The sequence below is a fragment of the Meles meles genome, chromosome 17 (genome assembly GCF_922984935.1).
Source record: "Meles meles chromosome 17, mMelMel3.1 paternal haplotype, whole genome shotgun sequence".
Taxonomy (NCBI): Eukaryota; Metazoa; Chordata; class Mammalia; order Carnivora; family Mustelidae; genus Meles; species Meles meles.
In genome coordinates this window covers 46,369,502-46,394,734 of record NC_060082.1, presented here as the reverse complement: position 1 = coordinate 46,394,734, position 25,233 = coordinate 46,369,502, and the positions used below count along the sequence as shown (strand labels likewise).

The following is a 25,233-nucleotide window of genomic DNA, read 5'->3' as shown; positions in this document are numbered from 1 at the left end:
TGACTGGCTTGATGCTCTTAGCAAGTAATTTAACTTCTCCCCAACTCAGTCTCCTCTGCATGAAATGCGGGGATAATCATATTGATTTTTCAAAGCCTTGTGTCTGGCACGGAGAAGAGACTTAATAAGTAGCAGCAGTTTTCATTAGTGTTAATGATCATCAGGCTGGATTCGAGACCTCAGGGCACTTTTCACAATTGACAAGACCTGGAATGGCCCAGCCAGGGCCGTTCTGTTAAGAAGCCACCCAGACGACTCCCAAGTTCTGCTCTGATCCACCCCAATCTCCCTCCTGAGTTACCGGGAGAGGCCACTACAATCCCACCCTAGGCCTCTGGGTGAGGGTGGGCGTTTCCTGGGCCCTGACGGCTCTGTTGTTGCCAGAGGATGTCTGCACTCAGCCCCACAAGTCTCTGGACCAAGAGGAGCTCATTTCCAATTACAGACCCGTCTGCTGGAGACAAAACAGAGATCCTTGAGCAAAGTGGGAGGGACTTGCTCTCATCAGCCCTGGAGCCCATTCAGCTTTTCCTCAGCAATTTTGCACTAAAGGCAAATTTCTAGTTCTGGCAAGAATGCCAAGGATGCCCACCACTGGGGTTTCTGTGTGTGTGACACAGACATCCTGCCCCCAGCCCAAAGGACTTCAGAGGCTTTTCTCATTCACACTTGGTCTTCTCTCATTTCAACCCCCAGGTGGCAGAAATTATACCCATGCTCCTCATGGGGGGGGGCTGTGAGGAGGGGGCTGCGATCCTCCACGACTGGTCTACCCTGGGTGCCCACTCCACCCCGCCCCCCGCCATCTCTACGTGCTGGTTTGGATCCTCGCGGGCACTGCAGCTGGAACCACTGGAGAGAGGTCTGAGAAATTATCGTCGCTCTCCCAGAATGTACCTCTGCTCTGTCTTCCCCTTCATCCGCCTCTGTCAGTTTAAAGGAAAGGGGCAGGAGCTGCATATACTTCCCGAGAACTTCAGAAATACAGAAAGGAAGCTGCCTTCCACCTCCTCCCCACCACCGCGCCCCCAGGAAGACTCCAGATCCCAGCGAATCTCAGGCAAAGTGCACTTGCCAGACCTGAAGTCTCCCCCCGCCCTCTCCCGTTTGTCTCTCACGCGGTATAAAACGTGGGTCCGGCTCCGTCACTGGAGGACCCGACACAGGGCACAGAGATACGACCGCGTAGACGTCAACCTCTGCCAGTTACGCTGGCCCCCCAGCCTTGCGGGTGACAACCCCCAGCTCCAACCCGGGTCCTCCGGCCAGGCCATGAGTGTGGCCTCGGGCTGAAGGAGGGTCCGGGGCTGGACAGACTGGAAAGAACCGGAGAAAGTGTCTCCGCTGACTGCGGGGGGAGGGGCGCCGCCTGCCCCCCACCCTCCACTCTCCGCCTCAAACTTGCTAGAAAGAGCAAACTTTCAGGGCCCCACAATTCCACCCAGAGAAAAGGGAGGCCCAAGTGTGACAGAAAAGCACGGGTGGTGTCTGTAACCCAAGGACACCGACAGAGACGACAGATCTCACCCCTGCGCTCCCTGGTCGCCTTAGGCAGCGCAGAGACCGGAGGAAGCCACCCAGGCAGGTCTCCCGGGCGCCGCTCTGGGCACTCTCCCGGGGCCACCCAGCCAGACGGGTGATGGGGACAGGAATACTGCCTTCCGCTCTTGCCCTGCTTCTATTTGGGCTAAACCCTCCCCCGGGCCGCTGAGCGAAGCTTCGATGTGGCCCGGCGCCCCCAGCGAAGCCCTCGGCGCACCGCCCTGGGGAGAGCGGGACGCGACGCCGCCTCTGGCCTCGAGAGCGAGCGGACAGCGGCCCCGGTGAGAGTCTGGTTTCTCCGTCCCTCAGGCAGACGTCGGCCCCGGTTGCGTTGGAGATGGCGACCCTAAGCCGCGAACGCATCTCCGCCCTCCTTCCGTGGTCAAACTTCAGCAAAATCCCCAGCAAACCGCACCCAGGTTGCAAGGCTGGCGCAGAGGCGCCCGCGCGCTCCGAGGCACCCGGACGCACCGACCGAAGGCGGCGGCGCTGCCCGCCGGCCCCGCACCCGCCCGCCGGCCCCGCTCCCACCCGCCGCGGTGCTCAGCCCCGGCCCCGCTCACTCACGCGCGCCGGACGGTCCCACCGAGTGTGCAGCGTCGTGAGCCGGGGCCGCCGCATGCTCCCGGGAGGTCGTGGGCGCCCGGGCGCAGCAGCCGCGTCCGTGTGCGCTCCGGCCAGGGGAAGGCGCTCGCGGAGCGGGAGCGGGCGGCAGCGGCGCAGGCGGGGACTGCAGCCCCGCAAGTCCGTCCCCGAGGCGGAGACAGCGCGCCCAGAGGTCTGGCCACGAGGCCGGAGACGTCCACCACCCCACCCCACCCCCCCCGGAGCACGCGGCTGCAGATGCGGAGCTGGAGAGCCGAGCGCGGACCCAGACCCGGCCGGGCACGGTCAAGGTCAAGATAGCGGCGTGCCGGAAAGGCGGCCCCGGGTTTTGCTGCCGCCGGTACTAGGCGCCTTCGGAAGTACGCCCCAGCCGGACACTTCCCCGCACGGAGCCGGGCACCCCGCGGGATCCTCGGCCCGCCCCCGCTCCGCTCCCTCCCTCCTTTTCTTCCTTCCGGGAACCTCGGCTCCAGGAGCGCCCCTAACCCGTTACCGCGGCTGAGCAGCTTCGCTCCGGCGGCCGCTCCCGGGTTCGGCTGGCACCGGGTCTGCGCGCGTCCTTCGAGCGCCCGGGCCTGGGGCTGCCCGCGCGAGGCTCCTCTGCGTTCCCCGGCGCTCCGAGCACTGGCCCCGCACGGAGCCGAGAACCTCATCGCCCCTCCAGGTGGCCCGGGCTGGGGGCAGGTACCGAGTCACCTGATTGGCGCTGGCCCCAGTCCTGGGAGAATCCCCCACCAGAGAGGCCGCTTGCACCAAGGCGAAGGGAAGGGACAGAAAGGCGCAGGCTGGTGCCTTCCAACGAGTCCCTTAGCTCCGCTGCCTTTTCGCCTAAGAAATGTGAGTTCAGGAGTCGGCGCCCTAAGAACTTCGCGAGCCACAGCTCAAGTCCAGCACGGAAATCCTGGGAGAATGATAGTTTTAAGGACCAGGGAGTGTCTCTGTCCCCTGAACTTTGCCTGGAGAGCCTTCCGAAAGGCTCCTCTGTTTCCCTATTTCTGGCCAGCGCTGGTCCCTGGAAGTCCAGTCACACCTGGATGTCCCCGCCGTGGAGGGTCGGGGCAGGGAGGGAGTAAATGCAATTAGAATTATGACGGCGAGATCTAGCAGGAAAAGGCAGGAAAGGAGACGCAATGTCTTCCTCCTCCCCCAACACGAGGAGAAAACATTGCGCTCTAGATTTCTTCTCTGAAATCACCTTCCTGTAATGCTTTCAAGCTCTACAAGTAGCTTATGTGCTGTACCCCCCCAAACCGAAAATTCTGACATCAGTCTGCTTGGAGAACATGGTGGGGCGAGATGGAAGGAAACTGTCACTTTTTCGCATCTCCAAAGCATCTCATTACGGAACTTTTGCCTGTTCCGGTGTGTTCATTTTTCTCCCCACGCGGCTTGGACTGAAGACAGGGGAAGAGGGAGGGAGGAAGGGAGAGGATCACTCAAGTTAATGCTCAAGGTCGGGGGGGGGGGGCTGTTCTTATCAAATATGTTTTCCTCTTCATACTCTGGACAGTCTGGAGGATTCAAAGCAAACATGAACATTTTATCAATTTCTGGAGAGAAGGAAAAACACTGGTCCCTCAGTCCAGGTCCAACTTGTAAAGAAGAGGAGTAAGAAATTTAGCAACCTTTATTATTCAACTTGGAGCTACCTTTATTATTCCTAAAGCACGCTAAATAATATGCATCTATCCAAAGGCAAGTTAGACACCCAATGGGCCCAGCAGGCTTCCTGTTGCTTCCAACACTCCACGTTTCCCTCTTTCTCTTTACAGGTTTCAAGTTTGATCTCGGATCATCATGCACTGCCTTTTCTCACACAAACCTCACACCTACATTCTTTCCTCGTCTCAATTCTTCTCAAAGGCAAAGCTGCAATATAAAGAGATGTGTTAATTTTCTTAGGCACAATTACACAGAGAGAGGAAGAAGCCTGGTGCAGCCTGAGCAACCATCATAAATCAAACCTGTGTACTCAGCCAGGTCCCTGACATCACCCTACCACGGACCCCATTCCTAAGCCCTTCCCTTCCCCCTAAAGTGACAGCCATCCTGACTTCACGGTAGTTACCTCATGTGTGTCTGCCCAAACACTGTTGTGTTTGCTTAGTTTTGTACTTTATGTAAATGATAGAGCGTGAATTCTTTTTTTTTAAGATTTTATTTATTTATTTGACAGAGAGAGAGAGGTCACATGGAGGAAGAGAGGCAGGCGGGGGGAGCGGGGGCGGGGGGAAGCAGGCTCACCACTGAGCAGCGAGCCCGACTTGGGGCTCGATCCCAGGACCCTGAGATCATGACCTGAGCCGAAGGCTGAGGTTTTAACCCACTGAGACACCCAGGCGCCCCTAGAGCATGAATTCTTTGTGTATCTGGCCTCCTCTTTCGTTTGGTTGTTTGTGAGGTCATCCATTTTTGTTGTATATTCTTCTCCTTGGGGCTATCACAAATAACACTGCTAACCGCATTCTTGTACGCATCTCCTGGTGTGCAGAAGCAAACTTCTCTTTAAAGTACACACCTAGGGGCGCCTGGGTGGCTCAGTGGGTTGAGGCCTCTGCCTTTGGCTGGGGTCATGGTCCCGGGGTCCTGGGATCGGCCCTGCGTCGGCTCTCTGCTCAGTGGGGAGCCTGCTTCCTCCTCTCTCTCTGCCTGCCTCTCTGCCTACTTGTGATCTCTCTCTCTGTCAAGTAAATAGATAAAATCTTTAAAAAAAAAAAAAGTATACACCTTGCAGTGGAATTGCTGGGCGACATGCTATGCCCATATTTAACTTCATTAAATAATGCCAAGTTGTTTGCCAAAGTGGTCATAAAATTCACACTTCCACCAAATATGTATTTTGCAGTCACTCTACATTCTTGCCCAGACATCTTGTTAGACTTCTTAATTTTTGTCAGTCTGGTGGCTATGTAATGATATCAAACCTGTGATCTTCATTTCATATCCCTAATTACCAATAAGATAGTACGCATTTTTATGTACTTAGAGCCTATTTGAATTTTCTGTTTTGTGAAGTGCCTGTATAAGTCTTTACCCATTTTCCTACTGAGTCATCAGATTTTTTTTCTTGTTGATCCATAAAGGTTCTTTGTATATTCTAGCTATATAGAATGTCACTTTGTCACTTATAGATTGCAAGTATTTCTCCCCTTCATTAATCTTCATCTTTTGATCAGGAATAATTTTTTAAAGAGGAATTTTCATTGTGAGATCACTGTAAATTCAGAAGTAATTTTAAGAAATTATGCAAGGGTCCTAGGTACCCTTACCCAGTCCCCACATTGCTACCGTCTTGCAAAACTCTATCACACCCAGGAGATGGACATTTCCAGAGTCAGAGCATTTCTATCAGCACAAGAATCCCTCAGGTTTCCTTTTAATAGCCACACCCACTTCCCCCCTCCCCAGCCCTAACCCCTAGAAACCACTGGTCTGTTTACCATTTCTAAAACTGTGATTTCAAGAATAGTAAGTAAGTGAAATCATATAGTATGTAAGCCTTTTTCCCCCCCACTCAGCATAATTCTTTGGGGATTGATCCAGGTTTATTAATTGGATGGTATGGATGTACCAAGACTTGATTAGCCATTCATTCACTCACTGAAAGACATCTGGTTTTTTGTTGTTTTTTTTTTTCAGTTTTGAGCAGTTATAAATCAAGCCGCTATAAATATTTGTGTGCAGGTTTTGGTATGAACGTTTGAGTTTTCATATCTCTGGGGTGAATGTCCAGAAGGGCAGTTGCTGGACTGTGTTGCACACTTCTTTATAAACGAGATTGCCAACCTGTTTTCCAGAGTGCCTTTTTGGACTCACACTGGCAATACATGAGGTACCCAGTTTTTCCACATCCTTGCCAGCATTTGGTGTTGTCACTGTTTTTAAAAATTTAATCCATCTTCATAAATGTATTGTGATAATCTCACTGCAGTTGTAATTTCCATTCCCTTATGACTAATAAAGTTGAACATCTTTTCATGTACTTATTTGGCATCTGTATTTCCAAATATGTGCTCTCTTTGGAGAAATATCTGTTTATGCCTTTTGGACATTTTCTTTTTTTTTTTTTTTAAGATTTTGTTTATTCATTTGACAGACAGAGATCACAAGTAGGCAGAGAGCAGGCGGGGGATGGGGGGGAGCAGGCTCCCTGCTGAGCAGAGAGCCCAATGCAGGGCTTGATCCCAGGACCCTGAGATCATGACCTGAGCTGAAGGCAGAGGCTTAACCCACTGAGCCAGCCAGGTGCCCCCTTTTGGACATTTTCTAATTAGACTGTTTGTTCTTTTACTCCTGAGTTTTGATAATTCTTTACATATTTTAGATGCTAGTTATTGGGTTTTGTTTTTGTTTAGAGAGAAAGTGCGACGAGCAGGAGGAGGGGCAGAGGGATAGGGAAAATCCTAAGCAGGGTCCACACTCAGCCCAAAGCCTGAGGCTAGGCTCCAAGAGGCACTTGATGTCACAACCCTGAGATCATAACCTGAACCAAAATCAGGTGTCTGATGCTTAACAAACTGAGTCACCCAGGCGTCTGGAGATCCTAATTTTTTTTTTAAGATTTTATTTATTTCTTTGACACAGAGAGATCACAAGTAGGCAGAGAGGCAGGCAGAGAGAGAGGGGGAAGCAGGATCCCTGCTGAGCAAAGATCCCGATGCAGGACTCGATCCCAGGACCCTAGGATCATGACCTGAGCTGAAGGCAGAGGCTTAACCCCACTGAGCCACCCAGGAGCCCCGATCCTAGTCTTTTTGCAGATACATAGTTTGTAAATATTTTCTCCCATTCTGTAGATTGTCTTTCATCCTCTTTACATGGATTTTGCAGAGGACTTTGTAAATTTTGATAAGGTCCAATTTTTCAGATTTTCTTACTATGGGTCATGGAGTTTCTGTCAAGTCTAAGAACTCTCTGCTTAGCCCTACATCCCAAAGATTTTCTTCTATTTTTTTTTCTCTTCCATGTTTTACCTTTAAGTTTGTGACCTGAATTAATTTTTATATAAGATGTGAGATTTTGGTTGAGTTTTTTTTTTCTTGCCTCAGTATGTCCAATTGCTTTAATACCATTTGTTTAAAAACTCTGTCTTCCATTGAATTGCCTTTCCTCCTTTGTCAAGAACTTGTTAGCATACTTGTACGAGTCTGTTTCTGGATTCTCTTTTCTGTTCTGCTGATCTATATTCCTCCACCCAATACTAGGTTGAAACTGAGCAGACTGATTGGCCCATGTTATTCTTCCTATTCACAATTGTTTTAGGTCAGGATGACAGGGTGACTCAGTCATTAAGCATCTGCCTTCGGCTCAGGTCATGATCCCAGGGTCCTGGGAATAAGCCTCTCATCTGGCTTTCTGCTCATCAGGGAGCCTGCTTGTCCCTCTCCCTCTGCCTGCTGCTCTCCCTGCTTGTGCTCTGATAATAAAAATATTTAAAAATAAATAAAATATTTAAAATATTGTTTTAGGCCTTCTAGTTCCTCTGCCTTTCCATTTATACTTTAGAATCATCTTCTCTATACCTACAAGAGCCTTGCCAGCATTTTGATATTATGGAGAAAGATTGAGCCTTTCATAATTAAATATAAATTAGCTGTAGATATCATGTTAACAATTTTTCCTTCTAACTGTAGGTATCAAATTGACAAAATTTTCTTCTATTCCTATTTTTGTGAAAATGTTTGTGATAAATGGGTGTTGAATTTTGCTGAGTGCTTTTACATTAGGTTATAGAAGCATGTGACTTTTCTTTTTTAGCCTGTTAATATGGTGGATGTGTCCATTGCTTTTTGAAAATTAAACCAGTCTTGCATGCCTGGAATAATGCCTTCTTGGTCATGGTATATAATTCTTTTTATGTATTGCTAAATTCTATTTGCTAACATTTTGTTGAGCATTTCTTGCATCTGTATTCACAAGAGATATTGGTCAGTGGTTTTCTTTATTTGTATTATCTTTGTCTGGTTTTGGTATCAGAGTAATACTAGGTTCATTAAATATATTGGAAAGTGTTCTCTCCTCTACTATTTTCTGGAAGAGATTAGGTAGATTTGATGTTAAGGCTCATTTAAATGTTTGGTAGACTTGTCTGGTGAATCTTTCTGGGCCTGGGCCTTTTAGAAGATTTGAAATTGTAAGTTTAATTTTCTTAACAGTTATAGGGTGATTCAAATTGTCTATTTCAGACCGGGTGAGAGGTAGTACTTTGTATTTTGTAAAGAACTGACATTTCCTCTAAGTTGTCAGATTGAGGTGTGTAGACTGGCTTATTGTATTCCGTTTTTCTTCCTTTGACATCTGCAGAGCATGTAGTGATCCCGTTTTGTTCCTGAAACATTGGTCATCTGTGTTGTCCCCCTCCTTTTTGTCTTTTTGCCAGTCTTGCCAAAGGTTCATTAATTTTATTGATCTTTTCAAAGAAACAGTGTATTTTCAATTTTATTGATTTTTTTTCTTGTCTTAATTATACCCTTTCTTCTTGTTTTAGGTTTATTTTGCTCCTTTTCCCTTAGATTCTTGAGGTGGGAGCTTAGATTTTTGATTAAAGACTTTCTTTTTGGGGCGCGGGGCTGGCTCTTGTGACTCTTGATCTCAGGGTCATGAGTTGAAGCCCCACCCTGGATACAGAGCTTACTTTAAAAAATTAAAAAAGAAATTAAATCTCCAACTTTTGTTGTTAAATTGTCTATCTTTTCCCTTTGATTCCATCACTTTTTGCTTCATGTATTTTTGAGCTATAATGACATTTTTCACATATGAACATGTAAGCAAACTTTTGAATTTTCACCACTAAGTATGATGAGTCCTTGAGATCACCATGGTGTAAAGAAACCCAGGATGAGTGGCAAAAGAGCATGCATGACTTTGGCAACACCCTACACATTGGAAGTGAGTTACCAAATCTAGCCCACGTTCAAATACAAGTGCTCCTCCAACCCCCATTCACGCTACCCTCCAGTAGAAGTCCTTTAGACTCCCAACCCGAGGCAGGAGGTAGTTTCCCAGCATCCATAGCTTGGGTGAAACATAAGCTCCAGTATTTGATTACCAAATGCCCCCCAGTGGCCCCCAATGTAAGGCTCCTCAGTGTGAATTTCTATCTTCTCTTGAAGCTTAGATCTAGTAATTCCTTATGACCTTGTTGGCTCTTTGATGCTTTTAAGATGATTTTAAACATTGTCTCAAAACTCTTAGTTATCTAAAAGTTTTTTTTTAAGATTTTATTCATTTATTTAACAGAGAGAGATCACAAGTAGGCAGGGAGGCAGGCAGAGAGAGGGGGAAGCAGGCTCCCTGCTGAGCAGAGAGCCTGAGGCAGGGCTCGGTCCCAGGACCCTGAGATCATGACCTGAGCCGAAGGCAGAGGCTTAACCCACTGAGCCACCCAGGCGCCCCTAAAAGTTTTGACAAACAGCTTACTCTGCCCTTGTCAGAAGTTGAAGTGCTTCAGCTGCATACATGAATGTGTTGTTTTAATCTGGAAGGACTTATATTGGGTGAAAATACTGACTTTTTGGTAGACATCAATAAGAATATATCAAAGAAAAAATTACCCCTACCTTTTGCACTCTTAGATGCAGTCTAGCAAAGTAATATTTCTTCTATTGACTTTCATTATAAAATTGAAGGACTATTCAGACAGGGGCCACATCACTTAATCGGAGTGAGATAAAACCCAGTCCTCCCCTAGTCTCCCAGTCCACTGGAAGCATCTCCTCCTGCCTTATTCCCCTTTTCCAAAGCAGTTTTATATTGTCGTTATAACTGGGAAAAAACTGCTTTTTAGCTAAACACAGGTTCTTCTAGTGGAAGCTTCTTGAGATAGCAAAAAGATAATAGCAGGACGCCTGGGTGGCTCAGTCAGTTAAGTATCTGCCTTTGGTTCAGAACATGATCCCAAGACCCTGGGTTCTAACCCCAAGTCAGGTTCCCTGCTCAGCAGGGAGCCTGCTTCTCCCTCTGCCTGCCTCTGTTTCTCTCTCTCTGATAAATAAAATCTTTTTTTTTTTTTTTACAGGGGGATATTAGCTTAATTTCTTCCATATGACCAACTCTGCCATCTGACATTCAAACCACATAGTAAATCAGAGGGAAGATTCAAGTTTTCTTTTTAAAGATGTCAAGTACTGTTTTGTCGCTAATTAAGATCACAGCTTTCCCTAGCGAGGACAGCATAACAAAGCCCAGCTCAGTGGTTTTCTCTTGTACAGATCTACAATCCTTTATCTAAAATTTGAAATTCAAAAATCTCTGAAAGTCAGTTTAGAAAAGATCTCGTTTGAGAACAAAACCAGATCTGACCTGTTCTGATTTGGGCAAAACTTAAGCTCTAGTGAGGTTATTTAAAGTCTTTATCTCATTTTGGTGCCAATATTTATTCATTTTGCTGCAAAAACATTGATATTTGCTGCTCCAGTCTCTATTAGGGGTGTGTTATGCTAATAGACCGGAAATGCCCCAAATTACCTTTTTTAATTTGGGGGGCAGGTGAGAGGGTGCCCATTGATTTTCAAGAAACTGTTCTTAGTGAAGCAGGGGAAGACTTTGTTGCTCCTGGGATGTGAGGAGGGGTTTTCTCCCACAAGGTCTTGGAATTAGGATTGTGGTAAAGGTATAATTAATTATCCAAGGGGAAAAAGGGGGCATGCTACCTCTGTAAAGGTTTGAATATCATCTTGCATTTAAATTTACTCAGAATTGGGGCACCTGGGTGACTCAGTGGGTTAAAGCCTCTGCCTTCGGCTCAGGTCTTGATCCCAGGGTCCTGGGATTGAGCCCCGTATCAGGCTCTCCGCTCAGCAGGAAGCCGGCTTTGCCCTCTCTCTCTGCCTGCTTCTCTGCCTACTTGTGATCTCCATCTGTCAAATAAATAAATAAAATCTTTAAAAAATTTTTAAAAATAAATTTACTCAGAATTTCATTTTCTCCTGTCTCCAGTTCCTGGTCTCCCTTACAGAAGTGAAAGGTCTATCCTCTCTTGAGACAAAGTCTTTTATTTTATAGTCATTTCACGGCAATCAGGAATTATTGAGTTCCTCTTGTCTGCCCCTGTAGCCTGGCTGATGCATGAGATTTCCTAGCCTCTTTACAGTTGCTTTCAAGACTGACTATGGTCAGCCTCTTACTTTAGGAGGATACAAATATGACTCACTAAACCGATGTGCTGAAGAACACTATAAACATAGCCAAGTACGTTCTCATGATTGAATTAAAATAATGGGTTATGGCAAAATGGGAATTAAGAAAGTGTCTGTGGCTGGATGGGAACAGTACCATGCCTACACCCTAAATGTTCCACCAACCCCAGAGAGCTGTGGGGCATCTGTGTTCCCATAGAAAGCAAAGTTGACATCCAACTTCCATGTTGACATGGGCCACCAGAAGATATTTAAGGGTGAATCAGTTCTTAACTAGAAATTCACAAAAGAGCTATGAGATAATTCAGAAAATGAGCAGGGAGCGATTGCTTACTCAGATTTGTATCCTCTTTCTATAAGTGGTTCCTGCAACTTCTGTAAAATATTAAACTATAGGAGGGCCATTTAAAGAAATGGAATTAGTTGGCCTTTGGTCTATTTTTAGCCAGCTAAAACATAGGCAAGATACTAGCTTATTTATCTTTCTCAACACAATTATACACTTAGCAATTAATTCACATCTTAGTCCATTTCACACATGGGATAGAGTATATAAGTGACTTACTCAAGTTATACAAAAGATCCCAATAGACCTAGGAGCTCATCATTGACAGTAAGTCTCTCTTTGCCATCACAAATGTAATATTGGTCTTGGTCCTAATCTTAGTGGAACTTAGAGCTTTTCCCATTGAGTATGATGTTAGTTATGAGCTTGTCCTATACGGCCTTTCTTATGTTGAGGTACATTCCTTCTATAACTAATTTGTTGAGAGTTTCTATCATGAGAGGATGCTGATTTTGCCAAATCACATGATTTTTGTCTCATTTTGTTGACATGATGTTTGTGTTTATTGCCTTGTGTCTGTTGAACCATCCTTACATTCCAAAAACCAATCCAACTTAATCATGGTGTATGGTGCCTTTAATGCACTCTTGAATTCTGCTTCTAGTATTTTGTTGATGATTTCTGCAAGTATGGCCATCAGGGATATTGGTCTGTAGTTTTCTTTTTTTTGTAGTGTCCTTATCTGGCTTTGGTATCAGAATAATGCTGGTCTCAGGAAGAAGACAAGGATGCCCACTCTCCCCCCTTCTATTCAACACAGTCCTAGAAGTCCCAGCCAGAGCAATTAGACTACAGGAGATAAAAGCATCCAAATTGGAAAGGAAGAAGTAAAACTGTTTCCATTTGCAGATGACATGCTATTATACAGAAAAATCTAAAGACTCCATCAGAAAATTGATGGAACTAATAAATTCAGTAAAGTAGCAAGATACAAAATCAACATGTAAAAATCAGTTGCATTTCTATATATCAACCACAAACCATTAGAAAGAGAAGTCAAGAAAACAGTCCCAATTACAACAGCATCAAAAACAAACAAACAAAAAATACTTAGAATTCAATTTAACAAGGAGGCAAAAGATCTGTACGATGAAATCTACAAGACACTGAAGAAAGAAATTGAAGAAATTACAAACAAATGGAAAGGTATCCCATGTTTACTGATTAGAAGAATTGATATTGTTAAAATGTCTACACTACCCAAAGTGATCTACAGATTCAATGCAATCTCTATAAAAATTCCAATGGTATTTTCCACAGAAATAGAAAAAAATACTAAATTCCAAAATTCATATGGAACCACAAAAAAACCCCAATAGATAAAGCAATCCGGAAAAAGAACAAACCTGGAAGTATCACACAAATTGTAATAATTGAAACAGTATGGTACTGACATAAAAACAAAGACCTAGACCAGAAGAACAAATTTTAGAGCCCAGAGATAAACCCATGCATATATAATCTTCGAAAGGACTCCGAGAACATGCAATAGGGGAAAGAACAGTCTCTTTAGTAAACGGTGTTGGGAAAACTGTAAACCCCCATGCAAAAGTGTGAGACTGAACCCCAATCTTACAAAAACCAACCAGAAATGATTAAAAACTAAAAGGTAAAGCTTGAAATCGTGAAACTTCTAGAAAAAAAACAGGGGGAAATCTTCCTAACATTGGTCTTTGCAGTAATTTATTGGATATGTCACCAAAAGCACAAACAACAAAAGCAAAATAAAAGTGGAACTAAATGAAATTAAAGTTTCTGCACTGCCAGGGTAACAAAGATCAAAATGAAAAGGCAGCCTACGGAACGGCAGAATATATTTACAACCTTGTATTTGATATGGGGTTAATATCCAAAATACCTAAGGAACTTACAGAACTCAATAGCAAAAGACAAACAAAACAAAACAAAATTCCATTAAAAATGGGCAAAAGACTTGAATAAACACTTTTCCAAAGAAGACATAGAAACGGATAACAGGTACATGAAAAGGTACTCGGCATCACCAGTCATCAGGGAAATGAAAATCAAAACCACATTGAGGTATCATCCCATACCTATTAGGATAGTTTTTATCAAAAAGACATGAAATTGCGGTGCCTGGGTGGCTCAGTGGGTTAAGCTTCTGCCTTCAGCTCAAGTCATGATCCCAGGTTCCTGGGATCGAGCCCCGCATCAGGCTCTCTGCTCTGCGGGGAGCCTGCTTCCTCCTCTCTCTCTGCCTGCCTCTCTGCCTACTTGTGAGCTCTGTCTGTCAAGTAAATAAATAAAATCTTAAAAAAAAAGACATGAAATATCAAGTGTTGGTGAAGATGTGGAGAAAAGGGAACCCTTGTGCACTATTGGTGGGAATGTAAATTGGTGCAGCCACTCTGGAAAACAGAATGAAGGTTCTGCAAAAAATTAAGGATAGAACTACCATACAATGACCAATCCCACTTCTGAGTATGTATCCAAAGGAAAGAAAATCATTATGTCACAAGTTTCTACAGTGCCGTGTTTACAGCAGTCTTACTCACAATATCCAAGATATGGAGACAACCTAAGTGTCTGTCAACAGATGAGTGGATAAAGGAGATGTGATATATACATATGTCGTATATTTAATGTATGAATACTATTCAGCCATGAGAAAGGAAATCCTGCCATTTGTAAAAACATGGATGGGCCTTGAGGACACTACGCTAAGAGAAATAAGCCAAAGGAAGAATATCACTTATAGTGAAATCTAAAAAAGCTGAACTCAGAAAGGGAGTAGAATGGTAGTTGCCAGAGGCTGAGGAGCAGGAGAGAAGGGGAGATGCTGGTCAAAGTGTACAAGTCTTCAGTTAATAAGAATAAGTTTGGAGGAATCTAAAATACAGCATAGTCACTCTGGTGAATAATGCTGTATCATATACTTGAAATTTGCTAAGAAAGTAGACCTTCAACATTCTCACTACGTGTGCATGCGCGAGCACGCGCGCACGCGTGTGCACACACACACACAGATAACTCTGTGAGATAAGGGATATATTTATTAACCTGATTGTGGTAATCATTTCACAAGGCTTATTAAACCATCACCTTATACATATAAAAATATATACGTGTGGATTTGTCATTTATACCTCAGTGCATCTGGGGAAAAAAAAAACACACATAAAGGACAACAACTTCACAACAACAAAAAAAGGATGTGCCCCCTCTAGAGACTTTATATAGCATATCTGTAAGCAGGGAGAGGGGCACAAGGGAAGAGATGGTGTTCTAGCAACCGGCAAACCACGTGAAGACACGGGGGACTGTGATGGCCGTTCTAGACACCGCCGTGGGGACAAGGCTCAGTCTTGCTGCAGCCGCCCATGTCCAGAGCATTGTTGGTTTGGCCCAAGGTGGGCACCACTCGTCAATGTTTTCTTCTTATGGAGGTTAGAGTTTAAAATTGACTATATGAATTTACTGCCGTCTCCTGCTTCTTGTCTGGTAGAGTCGGCTGCCCTCGTTCCTCCGGAAGGTTGGCCTCGCTCTCCCACTGCTATCGCTGCTGTCCGGGAAAGAGCCCTCAGTCTCTGGACTTGGCTCAGAACTGCTCTCCGAGGCTCACATCCCAGGCGATCTGCTCATTGTCATCTGGACATTTACTGCTACTTCCGTCCTTCCTTCACTATTTCCCATCCAAGATTTTCATGGCATATTACCTCCCAAGACTACATCCCCTCTCTCTTCCCAAGCCATTCTGTCTGCCGTGTTTCAAGCCTCCCACGCTACATCGATTTGTCCACTGACTCTACACACAATATTGGGAAGAGTTTTGCTTAACTTAATGAAACACAACTAACCATTTCAAAAAATGAGTGTGTTGGGTTTGTATCACTAAAACGAACCATAGGAACTAAAAAGAACCATACGACTTGTTTTGCAAATTCATTGTAATGCAAAATTCCATAAAAAATACATCAAAATTTCTAATTAAATAACAAAGACATTAAAATTCCAAATTCAATACCCGATTCAGCAAACAAACTTCTTCGTAAACTTGGAGCTTTCCTCAAAGAATGGGCATTTACTGTTAATAATTAACTGTGGGTGGACGCCTGGGTGCTCAGTTGGTTAAGTGGCTGCCTTCGGCTCAGGTCATGATCCCGGTGTCCTGGGATCGAGTCCCACATCAGTTCCTTGCTGGGCAGGGAGCCTGCTTCTCCCTCTTCCTCTGCCTGCCACTCTGTCTGCCTGTGTTCTCTCTCTCTCTCTCTCTCTGACAAATAAATAAATAAAATCTTTAAAAAAAAATAATTAACTGTGGGGACAACACAGGGTTAAACGCAGAATCTGTCCATTTGTTTTCCCTACCAACAATGATTCGAGTTTTATAGTCAATCTGTTTTTTTCATAGAATTTTCAAGAGTTGCTGAAAGCAAATCCGTGCTTATTTACACTAAAGGCGTGTGCGCGTGCGTGCGCACACACACACACACACACACACACACACACACACAGGTTTTAGATCCAACATAATAATTTGCAGAGCTGGGCACTTACTATTTTCTGCCTGATGACCACGAAAGTGTTCATTTCAGCTTGAGAAACAAACACACACACCTCCCCCCCACACACACATAGATTCTTCTTGGGATACTGGTTTCTACTTTCTATCAAACGCAAAGAGAATGTCACCGGGGGCTTTACCTCCCCAGAAACTTGCTGCCTGGCCCCTGAGGAAGAGTCCAAATGCTGCTAGGTACCCACCAAAGGCAGAGGCCAGAGGTGAAGGCTGGCTGTCTAGCCCATCTGTTCCCAGGACCCTCTGGAATGACTTCTACCACTTCAGTGGGAGTGGAAACGCTATCCTCCTCCAGCACTGTTTCCCAGAGTCATTCTGTCTCTTTTCAGAGGTATGCAAAGGTTTTGGAGGCTTAGCCTTGTCTCCTATTGTACTGTTTGCAAAGGGCTTTACTGATGCCAGCACGGGACACTGATGGCAGTCAGCGCTTGCATGTGGGGGAATCAATGCCCCCCCCCCCGCCAACCCTTGCCCCATATGGAATGAAAGGCGACTGGGCTGTCAGGACGGGGACTGAGGGCTCTTTGCAGCACCCAACTTGTCTTTCGTCTTAGCTACTGACCTCAAACACTGTGCTCCTCCCAGTCAGGGCTGATGGGAGGCCAGGCCCCAAAGGTAGGAGGCTGATGTTCAAATCTGTTAATGGAGCTTGACAGCAGCCAGATTAAAAGCCCAAATGCAGCATCCAGAAAGCAGTGCAGGACAGCATCCACATCCTCTCCCCACCCTCTCCCTGAGAGCTCCTGCTCTCAGCTTTTTTACTTTTCTTTTTATTATTATTATTATTTTTTAGAGAGCTGAACCATAAGATAAATCTTTGCAGAGAAAGAGAGGCTTAAGAAAAACAGCAGGCTGATGAAAGGGCTTCAGTGAGTGGAAAAAGAGGACAGACATATACTTTGTGGTGAGATTTCTAGGGGCCGGGAGCTAAGCTTGTCTGGAGAACCAATTCCTTCGAGAAAACAGAGAGATCAGTGAGCAAAGGACGTCATGACCGTTGTGGTGATGCTGTTCTGCTAGGGAGGCCCATTTGTAAAACCAGGCCGACTTGGAAAGCGACTACTGATTTACCTTGTCAGCACAGGCGACAACTGTAACGAGCAAGCAAGAGCCTCCCCAGACTGGCCCAGCCGCAACAGTTTTCTCCCCTAATCTTCTCAGCACACAACCTGTGCTTTGGCACGGAGTTGTTGCCTCCCCGGGCTGGTGAAAGTCTATGTCGACACAAGGTGATGATTGAGTGAGGTCCCAAATACGTGGTGTTCCAAGACGAATGTACGCCGCACGTCCTCGGGAAAGGAGACTGTGCTAGAGAGAGCACAGGGGACGCCACGAAGAAGCAACAGCTCCAAGAGGAGTCGCTTCAGGACGCTGACTTTCAGCTGGCAGGAGAGAAACAGATGGGTCCGGTCTGACTCTGTCACCTTGAAGAAGAGAAGGAAGGTTTTTCTCCTCCCAGAACAAAAGCTACCCAGCTGGGTACAAAATAGATGCGTTTACTGAAAATCTGGGATTCGCTGGTTCTTTAACAGGACTGACACGTTGCATGTGGGCCCTCGTTTGCGAACCAGTTTGGATCTAGTGCTTGGAACAGGAGCTGGTGCCTTGCGGGACAGGATCCCAGTGACTCCGGGAGGAACCCTGTCAGCCCTCTTTCCCTTCTGCTAGGGTAGTTTGTGTTGATTGTAGGCTATCCAAATTGCTTTGCCTTTTTATCCCTGTGGCTAATCTTTGGCCATACGAGTGCTCATAAATGGTGACAACTGGGGACATTTGTCTGTTTGGCAGACAGCAAACAAAAGACCGAAAGCAAACCAACCACAAACACGCCAATGCCACCCCTCCCAAACTGTCCCAGGAAAATATGGAAATACCAGAAAACCATTCTCGAGCCCACAAATTCTCTGGGTGCTCTCACATGTGCGCTACGATCCAGATGGTCGTGGGACAGAGCCATGGACAGAAGAAGAAAGATCACTTACTGGCTGAAATCTGGTGTTTTGCAGCTCCTCCAAAGCCCTCTTTCGGGCTGAAAGGGGTAGTCATGGCACCTCATCCTGCCGGCACCAAATGCACCCTGACGGGCCACTTAAAACACAAAGCCTCTCCATTTACAATTCCTGGAAATGTGTCTTCTATCCAGAGAGGCTGTAACTGTGGATAATCCACTGAGTGACTGTGCATTCTCAGGACTCATATAAGACAATCACAGATTGAAAACATTTTTAGGAGAAAAAGGACTTTGAACAGACAGCAGAGACTGGGGGTAAGAACTATGCTCACAATAGGGATGTGCTTGCTCTGTACCAGGCACTGGGTTCGGCGCAGTTTACACTCTGCTTGCTTTAACCCATGCAGCAACATTCCAGCCACTGTCCCATTTTCTGTCCCCTCACAGCAAGCCTCTCGAGTGAGCTGACAGTGTCCCCACTGTCTCACTTCCCATTCAGTCTTTCACCCACTGTCAAGGTCACCAGCCACCCCCATCGGGAGACCATCGTTACATCCTACTCCATACTTCACCTTTTGGCAACATTTGATAGAGCTGACCATACTTGCCTTGAGAGCCTCAAAAGCTGGCTCTTCTTTGGTTATTTTATTTTTCTTATGGGATTTATCAGTACCCAAAGCTGCTTTGTGTCTCTCCACACTAGAATGTAGCCCAGTAAGGACAGAGACTCTGTTTCATTCACTGCTCCATCCTCAGGATCTAGAATAGCGCTCGGTGCCATTGGCCCTGGGATAAAAAATGGATTAAGGGAAATGGATTTGGGGGAGGGGGGAGACTTTTTCTATAGACCCTTTTAGTTCTTTTAAGTTTTGTACAATGTGTATGTTATTGGCTACAAAAATAATCATCGTACAAAATTTCCCAAACACTGGAATTTACAGTAGGGGAAGTTGAAGAATCTGGAGAAGTCATTCATTCTTCTCCCCTACCTTTTTACAGGGCCCCACCAAACTGCACTATGTATTGTTTTAGAGGACGAGTGGAGACAGATGAGAAGTAATTTTTGTAGGTCCTTGATAGTCCATCTTGGTTTTCTTGCCATCTCACTCAAATCCAGATGCATTGGCAGCTGCTTGACTGACACTGTCAATAGCCATTGAGGATCTGAGAAAACATTATCCTTGAGAAGACTTGGCATTTTTTTCATCCACATTACAGGCCTGGGAAAGCATGCAGTGGGATTCCTTGATGTTGACTGTCCTTGGAAACTGGGAGCCAGCTCAGGTTTTATTAAACCTGGCCCTGGTTTCTGGCCACAGATGTCAACTTCTCATCCATAATTAAGCAGCTGATAACTTTGCAGGGAAGAAAGGTGATTCGTGAGCCCAAGATAGATTCAAGATGGTGTATGCCCTTCTCTTTGCCAAAATGTCAGACATGGCCTCTGTAGGTCTGGACCAAATGGTGAGAGTCATCACCGAAGTAAGGGGATCATAAATCACAGAAACAGATTGAGGGACTCCGTGGGGTTCGTGTCACAAGTCATTCTTCTTTTTCGGGGACCCACTGTGTTTGGGACAACCCTAGAGAGTTCGTGTTCTGCCACTTGCCAAGACAGATTGTGAGCAACGGAATTACATACATAAAGCCATTCGGCAATGAAGGAGATTTCCCATCTTCACTAGAATATATATTAACTTTTAGATTAATCAATACTAATCCTTATCTAAATATTTTTTATTCCAAAAAGGCCCCCAATATTATTACAAAAACTATTCCAAATTCCCAAGCTATTCTAGGGGAAAGCTATATTCCTAAAGATTTAGGGTCTCAGACATAAACTGATATAAAGGAGGGAATATAAATTACATTTATTGAGCACCTCCTACATGCCTGACATAGTTAAGATGCTGGCATGAATTCAAGAAAAGAAGTATCAGTGAGAAAGATACTGTGTAGATATTCCTCATGAAACAGGAGTAGTGGACAGCAATTGCTCTTAGACTGTAGACCCAGAAACCTTGGTATAGAACCCAAATGGCTTCCAATGAGAAGCATCTGGATTTCCTAATTCAGAGTTCTAATGCTGTCCTCTAATAACTGGGCAGTCATCAACATCTAAACCAGGAACATCTAAAATCCTAGTTTCAATCTTATCCACACTTTAGGGACAGTGGGATGGGCATGGAAACACTCAAGATTTACTAGAAGCCCACTAAATCAGGAAACTCCTAAGTGGGCCAGCTGTCAGTATATTCTGAAAGTTCCATACGTGATTCTTACATCTACTTGAGACCGATCACTGTCCAGCATTTTGTCGTTAAGATTCCTCTGGAGTCTGTGAAGCCAACCTCTCCTTGCTTGAACAGACACAGGCTTTGCTCTTCTGAAAAGACTGTTTTTTATTAGCAGTTTCTTTATTGAGATTTAATTTATGTGCTACAAAATTCATCCCTTAATATGTACAATTCAGTGGTTTTTAGTTTATTCATTAAATTAGGAAACCATTGCCATTACCTGATCCAGAATATTTCCATCACCCCAAAAGGAAACACCATACCCATTAGCATTTGTTCCTGGTTCCTCCTTCCCCCCTAACCATTGGCAGTCACTAATCTACTTTCTGTATCCATGAATTTGTCTATTCTAGAAACTTCATATAAATGGCATCACATAGTATGTAGCCTTTTGTGTCTGACTTCTTAGGCTTAGCATGTTTTCGAGGCTCATCTATGTTGTAAGATGCGTCACTACTCCATGCATCACTCTAGCTGAGTAATATTCCATTTTACAGATAGACCACGTTTTATTTATTCACTCATCAGTTGTCATGAGTCATTGGGTTGCTTCCACTTTTGTTGGCTACCGTGAATCATACTTCTATGAACATTCACGTCCAAGTCATGTCCATAATTTTTATTTCTCTTGAGTAAACAGCTAGGAGGTAAATTTTTAGGTCATAGGGTAATCATGCGTGTAGCCAGACTGTTTTACAAAACAGTTGCATCATTTTATATTTTTACCGGAAATATGGGATTTTTCCTATATTTATTATACATATTATATGGAAATATCCAATTTCTCCACATCTTTACCAACACTTGTTACTATCTTTTCTTTTTATTAGAGCCAATGTCGTGAGAGTAAAGTGTTATATTGTGGCCCTGCTTTGCATTTCCCTGATTGTTAATGATGTTTAGCACTTCTCAATGTGCTTATTAGCCATTTGTTTATCTTCTTAGGGGCAATATCTGTTAAGAGCCTTGCCCATCTTAACTGGGCTATTTGTTTTTTTATTATTGAGTTGTGAGAGATTCTGAAATATTTTAGGTGCAAGTCCCTTATCATATATACATCTATAAACACTTCCTCTCATTCTTTGGACTCTTTCCTGATATAACTCTTGAGGAACAAAAATTAATTTGTTGAAACCCAATTGATTTATTTTGTTGCTTTTGTTTTTGGTGTTGTATCCTAGGAATCATTGCTAAATCCAAGATCACTAAGATTTATGCCTATATTTTCTTTTAACAGTTTTATAGTTCCAGCTCTTAAATTAGGTCTTTGATCCACTTTGAGTTAATTTTATATATGATGCAAGGTAGGGTCCAACTTCATTCTTTTTCATGTGGCTATCCATTTGTCTCAGCACCATTTGTTGAAAAGATGATCCTTTCTCTATGTAGCATCTTGGTACGCTTGTCAAAAATCAATTGACCACAGGTGTATGGGTGTATTTCTTGACTATAAATTCTGTTCTCTAGTCTATTGATTTACATGGTTATCCTTGTGTTAAGTACCACACAGTTTTTACTACTGTAGCTTTATAGTAAGTTTTCAAATCTGAAAGTGTGAATCCTCCAATTTTGCCTTTTCCCCCCCAGGTTGTTTTGGCCATTCTAAATCCCTTGTATTTACATATGAATTTTAGAATCAGCCTATCAATTTCTAAAAAAAAAAAAAAATCTTTATCCTTTGATAAGAATTGCATTGATCAATTTAGAAATATTAATGTCTTAACAATATTAAGTCCTCTAATCCATCAACATGGACTGTCTTTTTATTTATTTAGGTCTTCTTTAATTTTTTCAGCAACATTTTGTAGTTTTTAGTGTATAGATCCTGGACTTTGTTCCTAAGTATTTTATTCTTTTTTGTATTTAAGTATTTTTATTCTTTTTATCCTAAGTATTTTTATTCTATTTTTGATTATTTTGATTTATTCTTTTTGATGCTATTATAAATGGAATTATTTTTTTAATGTTCCACTAGCTAACATATAGTACATTATTAGTTTTTGATGTAGTGTCACAGGTTCATTAGTTACATATAACACGCAGTGCTCATCACATGTGTCCTCAATACCCATCACTCGGCTCCCCCACCCTGCCACCCCCGCTTCTGTAACCCTCAGTTTGTTTCCTAGAATTATCTTCTTAATTTCATTTTCAGATTATTCATTGCTAGTATTTAGAAATACAACTGATTCTTCATATGGATCTTGTAACCTGAAACCTTCTGAATTTCTCAGCTCTAATGGATTATGTTATGTATGTATTAGGATTTTCATTTATACAAGGCCATGTTATTTACAAATAGAGATAGATTTTCTTCCTCTTTTCCAAATTGGATGCCTTTTCTTTCTTTTAGTTGTTGGATGCCTTGACTTGAACCTCAGATATAATGCTGAATAGAAGAGGCACGAGTGCACATCCATGTCTTGTTCCTGATCTTATGGAAAAAGCTTTCAGTCCTTAACCATTAAGTACAATGTTATCAGTGGGTTTTCATCAGGGCCCTTTATCAGCTGAGAAAGTTCTCTTCTATTTCTAGTTCATTGAGTGTTTCAATAGTAAAAGAGTGTTGCATTTTGTCAAATGTTTTTCTGAGATGTTTTTGAGATGATCATGTGGTTACTTTATATATTATTGAGTTATTATCTTAATGGTTGCCCTAGGGATTACAATTAGCAACTTAAACAATTTACTTCAGACTAATACCAACTTTCAAGTTGATTTCAAGTTCATTTCAAAAGTGTGATGGTTAATTTTATGTATCAAGTTGACTAGGGCACATGTGCCCAGATACTTAGTCAAACATTATTCTGTTTGGTACTGCAAGGACTTTTTGATGAGATTAACATTGTTAAATTGATAGATTAAATAAAGCAGACTGTCCGCCATCCTCCCCAGTTCCTCCCTACCCACCTCCCAGCCTCATTCAATCAGCTGAAGGCATGAATAGAACAAAAGAAGTGACCTTCCCCCAAATAACAGAGAATTGCTTCTGCCCGACTGCCTCAAACTGCCTCAAACATCAGCTCTTTCTTGTTTTCAGACTGAAGCCAAAACATTGGTTCTTCCTGGGTCTTGAGCCTACTAGCCTTTAGACATGAACTGGACCACTGGCTCTCCTCCTCGGTCTCCATCTTGTTGACTTACTCCAGATTTGGGGATTTGTTAACTCCATAATCACAGAGGTCAATTCTTTAAAAAAAAAAAAAAAAAATATATATATATATATATATATATACACACACACATATATAGTTTCTCTGGAGACCCCTAATATATATATATATATACACACACATATATAGTTTCTCTGGAGACCCCTAATACAAACAGTATACAAAAACTCTGCTCCTATGTATTTCCATTCCCCTTTGTATTACAGGATTCATATAAATTACATCTTTATACATTTTGTGTCCATCAACACAGATTTATAATTACTACTTTACACATTCGTCTTTTAAATAAAACAGTCACCAAAAATGTGTACTTTTACCACCTTCTATATTCATCTATTTGGTCACCATTACCAGTGCCCTTTATTTCTTCATGTGGATTTGAGTTCCTGTCTAATTTGTTTTCGTGTTAGCCTGAAGGATTCACTGTATTATTTCTTGCAGAACAAGTCGGCTAGTAACAAGTTCTCTGTTTTTATTTATTTTGAAATGTCATAATTTCTCACTCATTCTTGAACATATTTGCTGGCTATAGAACTCTTTGTTGGCAATCTTCTTCTTTCGGCACTGTGAATATGTCATACCACCACCTTCTGGCCTCAACAGTTTCTTTTTTCTTTTCTTTTTTTTTGTTTAAGGTTTTATGTATTTGAGACAGAGAAAGAGGGAAAGCACAGAGGAAGAGGGGGAGAGAGAAGCAGACTCCCCGCTTTGGAGTTTCGAAAGAACTCCAGTTCCGTTGTACCCTCCCGTGATACTCCACCCTGCTGGTTTTCACTGTGTGTGGGCTGTTGGTTTTAAGATTACTGTGATGCTAGGGAAAGGGCGATGGAAAGAGGGGCAAGTAAATGCCACAAAGCTTGCTCCTCGTACCAAGTTTTTCTTGAATAATCATTCTCTGAATTGTTGTAAGCCAGAGTTTTGAAAAAACTGATTCTGACAATTTTGCCAGTGTTTTCATTGCTTTTATGAAAAAAAGTACAGCTTTCTTTCTCAGATGGGTTTAGGTCCTGGGCTAAGAAAACTTATCTGCCTTTCCACTCTATGTCAAAGAAAATACCAAATTTAGCAAAAGAAATCTCTTTTTCTGATAAGCTCTTTGAACTGTTTCCGTTTCAAAAAGAGGTAATCTGATCCTCTCTACCCTCATGCCCTCCTTTAGGCCTTCATTACTTCTACATGAATAATGAATATTGCAAAAATCTCTTAATCAGTGACCCTGTTTCCTATCTTTGGTCTTTCAGTCTATGCATTTTTTAAGAAAAGGAGCTTTGATTAGTTCTAAGTGATTCACTGGAATTGTGAAAATGGAAACTTCTGTTTCCAAAAAACTGGAAGAGAGATAACTATAGTTCAATTCTCCTTGGGGCACCTGAGTGGCTCAGTCAGTTGGGTGTCTGCCTTTGGCTCAGGTCATGATCCCAGGGTTCTGAGATGGAGCCCTGCATTGGGCTCTTTGCTCAGTGGGGAGCCTGCTTCGCTCTGCCGGCTGCTCTCCCTGCCTGTGCTCTCTTTCTCTCTCTCTGTCAAACAAATAAATAAAATCTTAAAAAAAAAAAAAAAAGACTAATTCTTCTCAGGGCATTCTTCCTAGAAATGTGGGGGAAAGTTCCATGAACTTTCAGTGCTTAAATACACATA

The 25,233-nt window shown here is 43.4% G+C and overlaps 1 protein-coding gene across 3 annotated transcripts in view; it reads right to left on the bottom strand.

Annotated features, from left to right (window-relative positions):
* The window catches only part of FAM163A (family with sequence similarity 163 member A), an 81,302-nt gene extending 78,532 nt beyond the window's left edge, over window positions 1-2,770 (bottom strand). For 2 of the 3 annotated variants that reach the window (XR_006815478.1, XM_045982116.1), the window contains exon 1: window positions 2,110-2,232. The gene's annotated coding sequence lies outside the window, so the exon portion shown is untranslated. Of the gene's footprint in view, window positions 1-2,109; window positions 2,233-2,641 lie in introns of those variants that run through there. The other variant, XM_045982117.1, reaches the window with a different exon arrangement.
* Window positions 2,771-25,233: the final 22,463 nt, after the last annotated feature.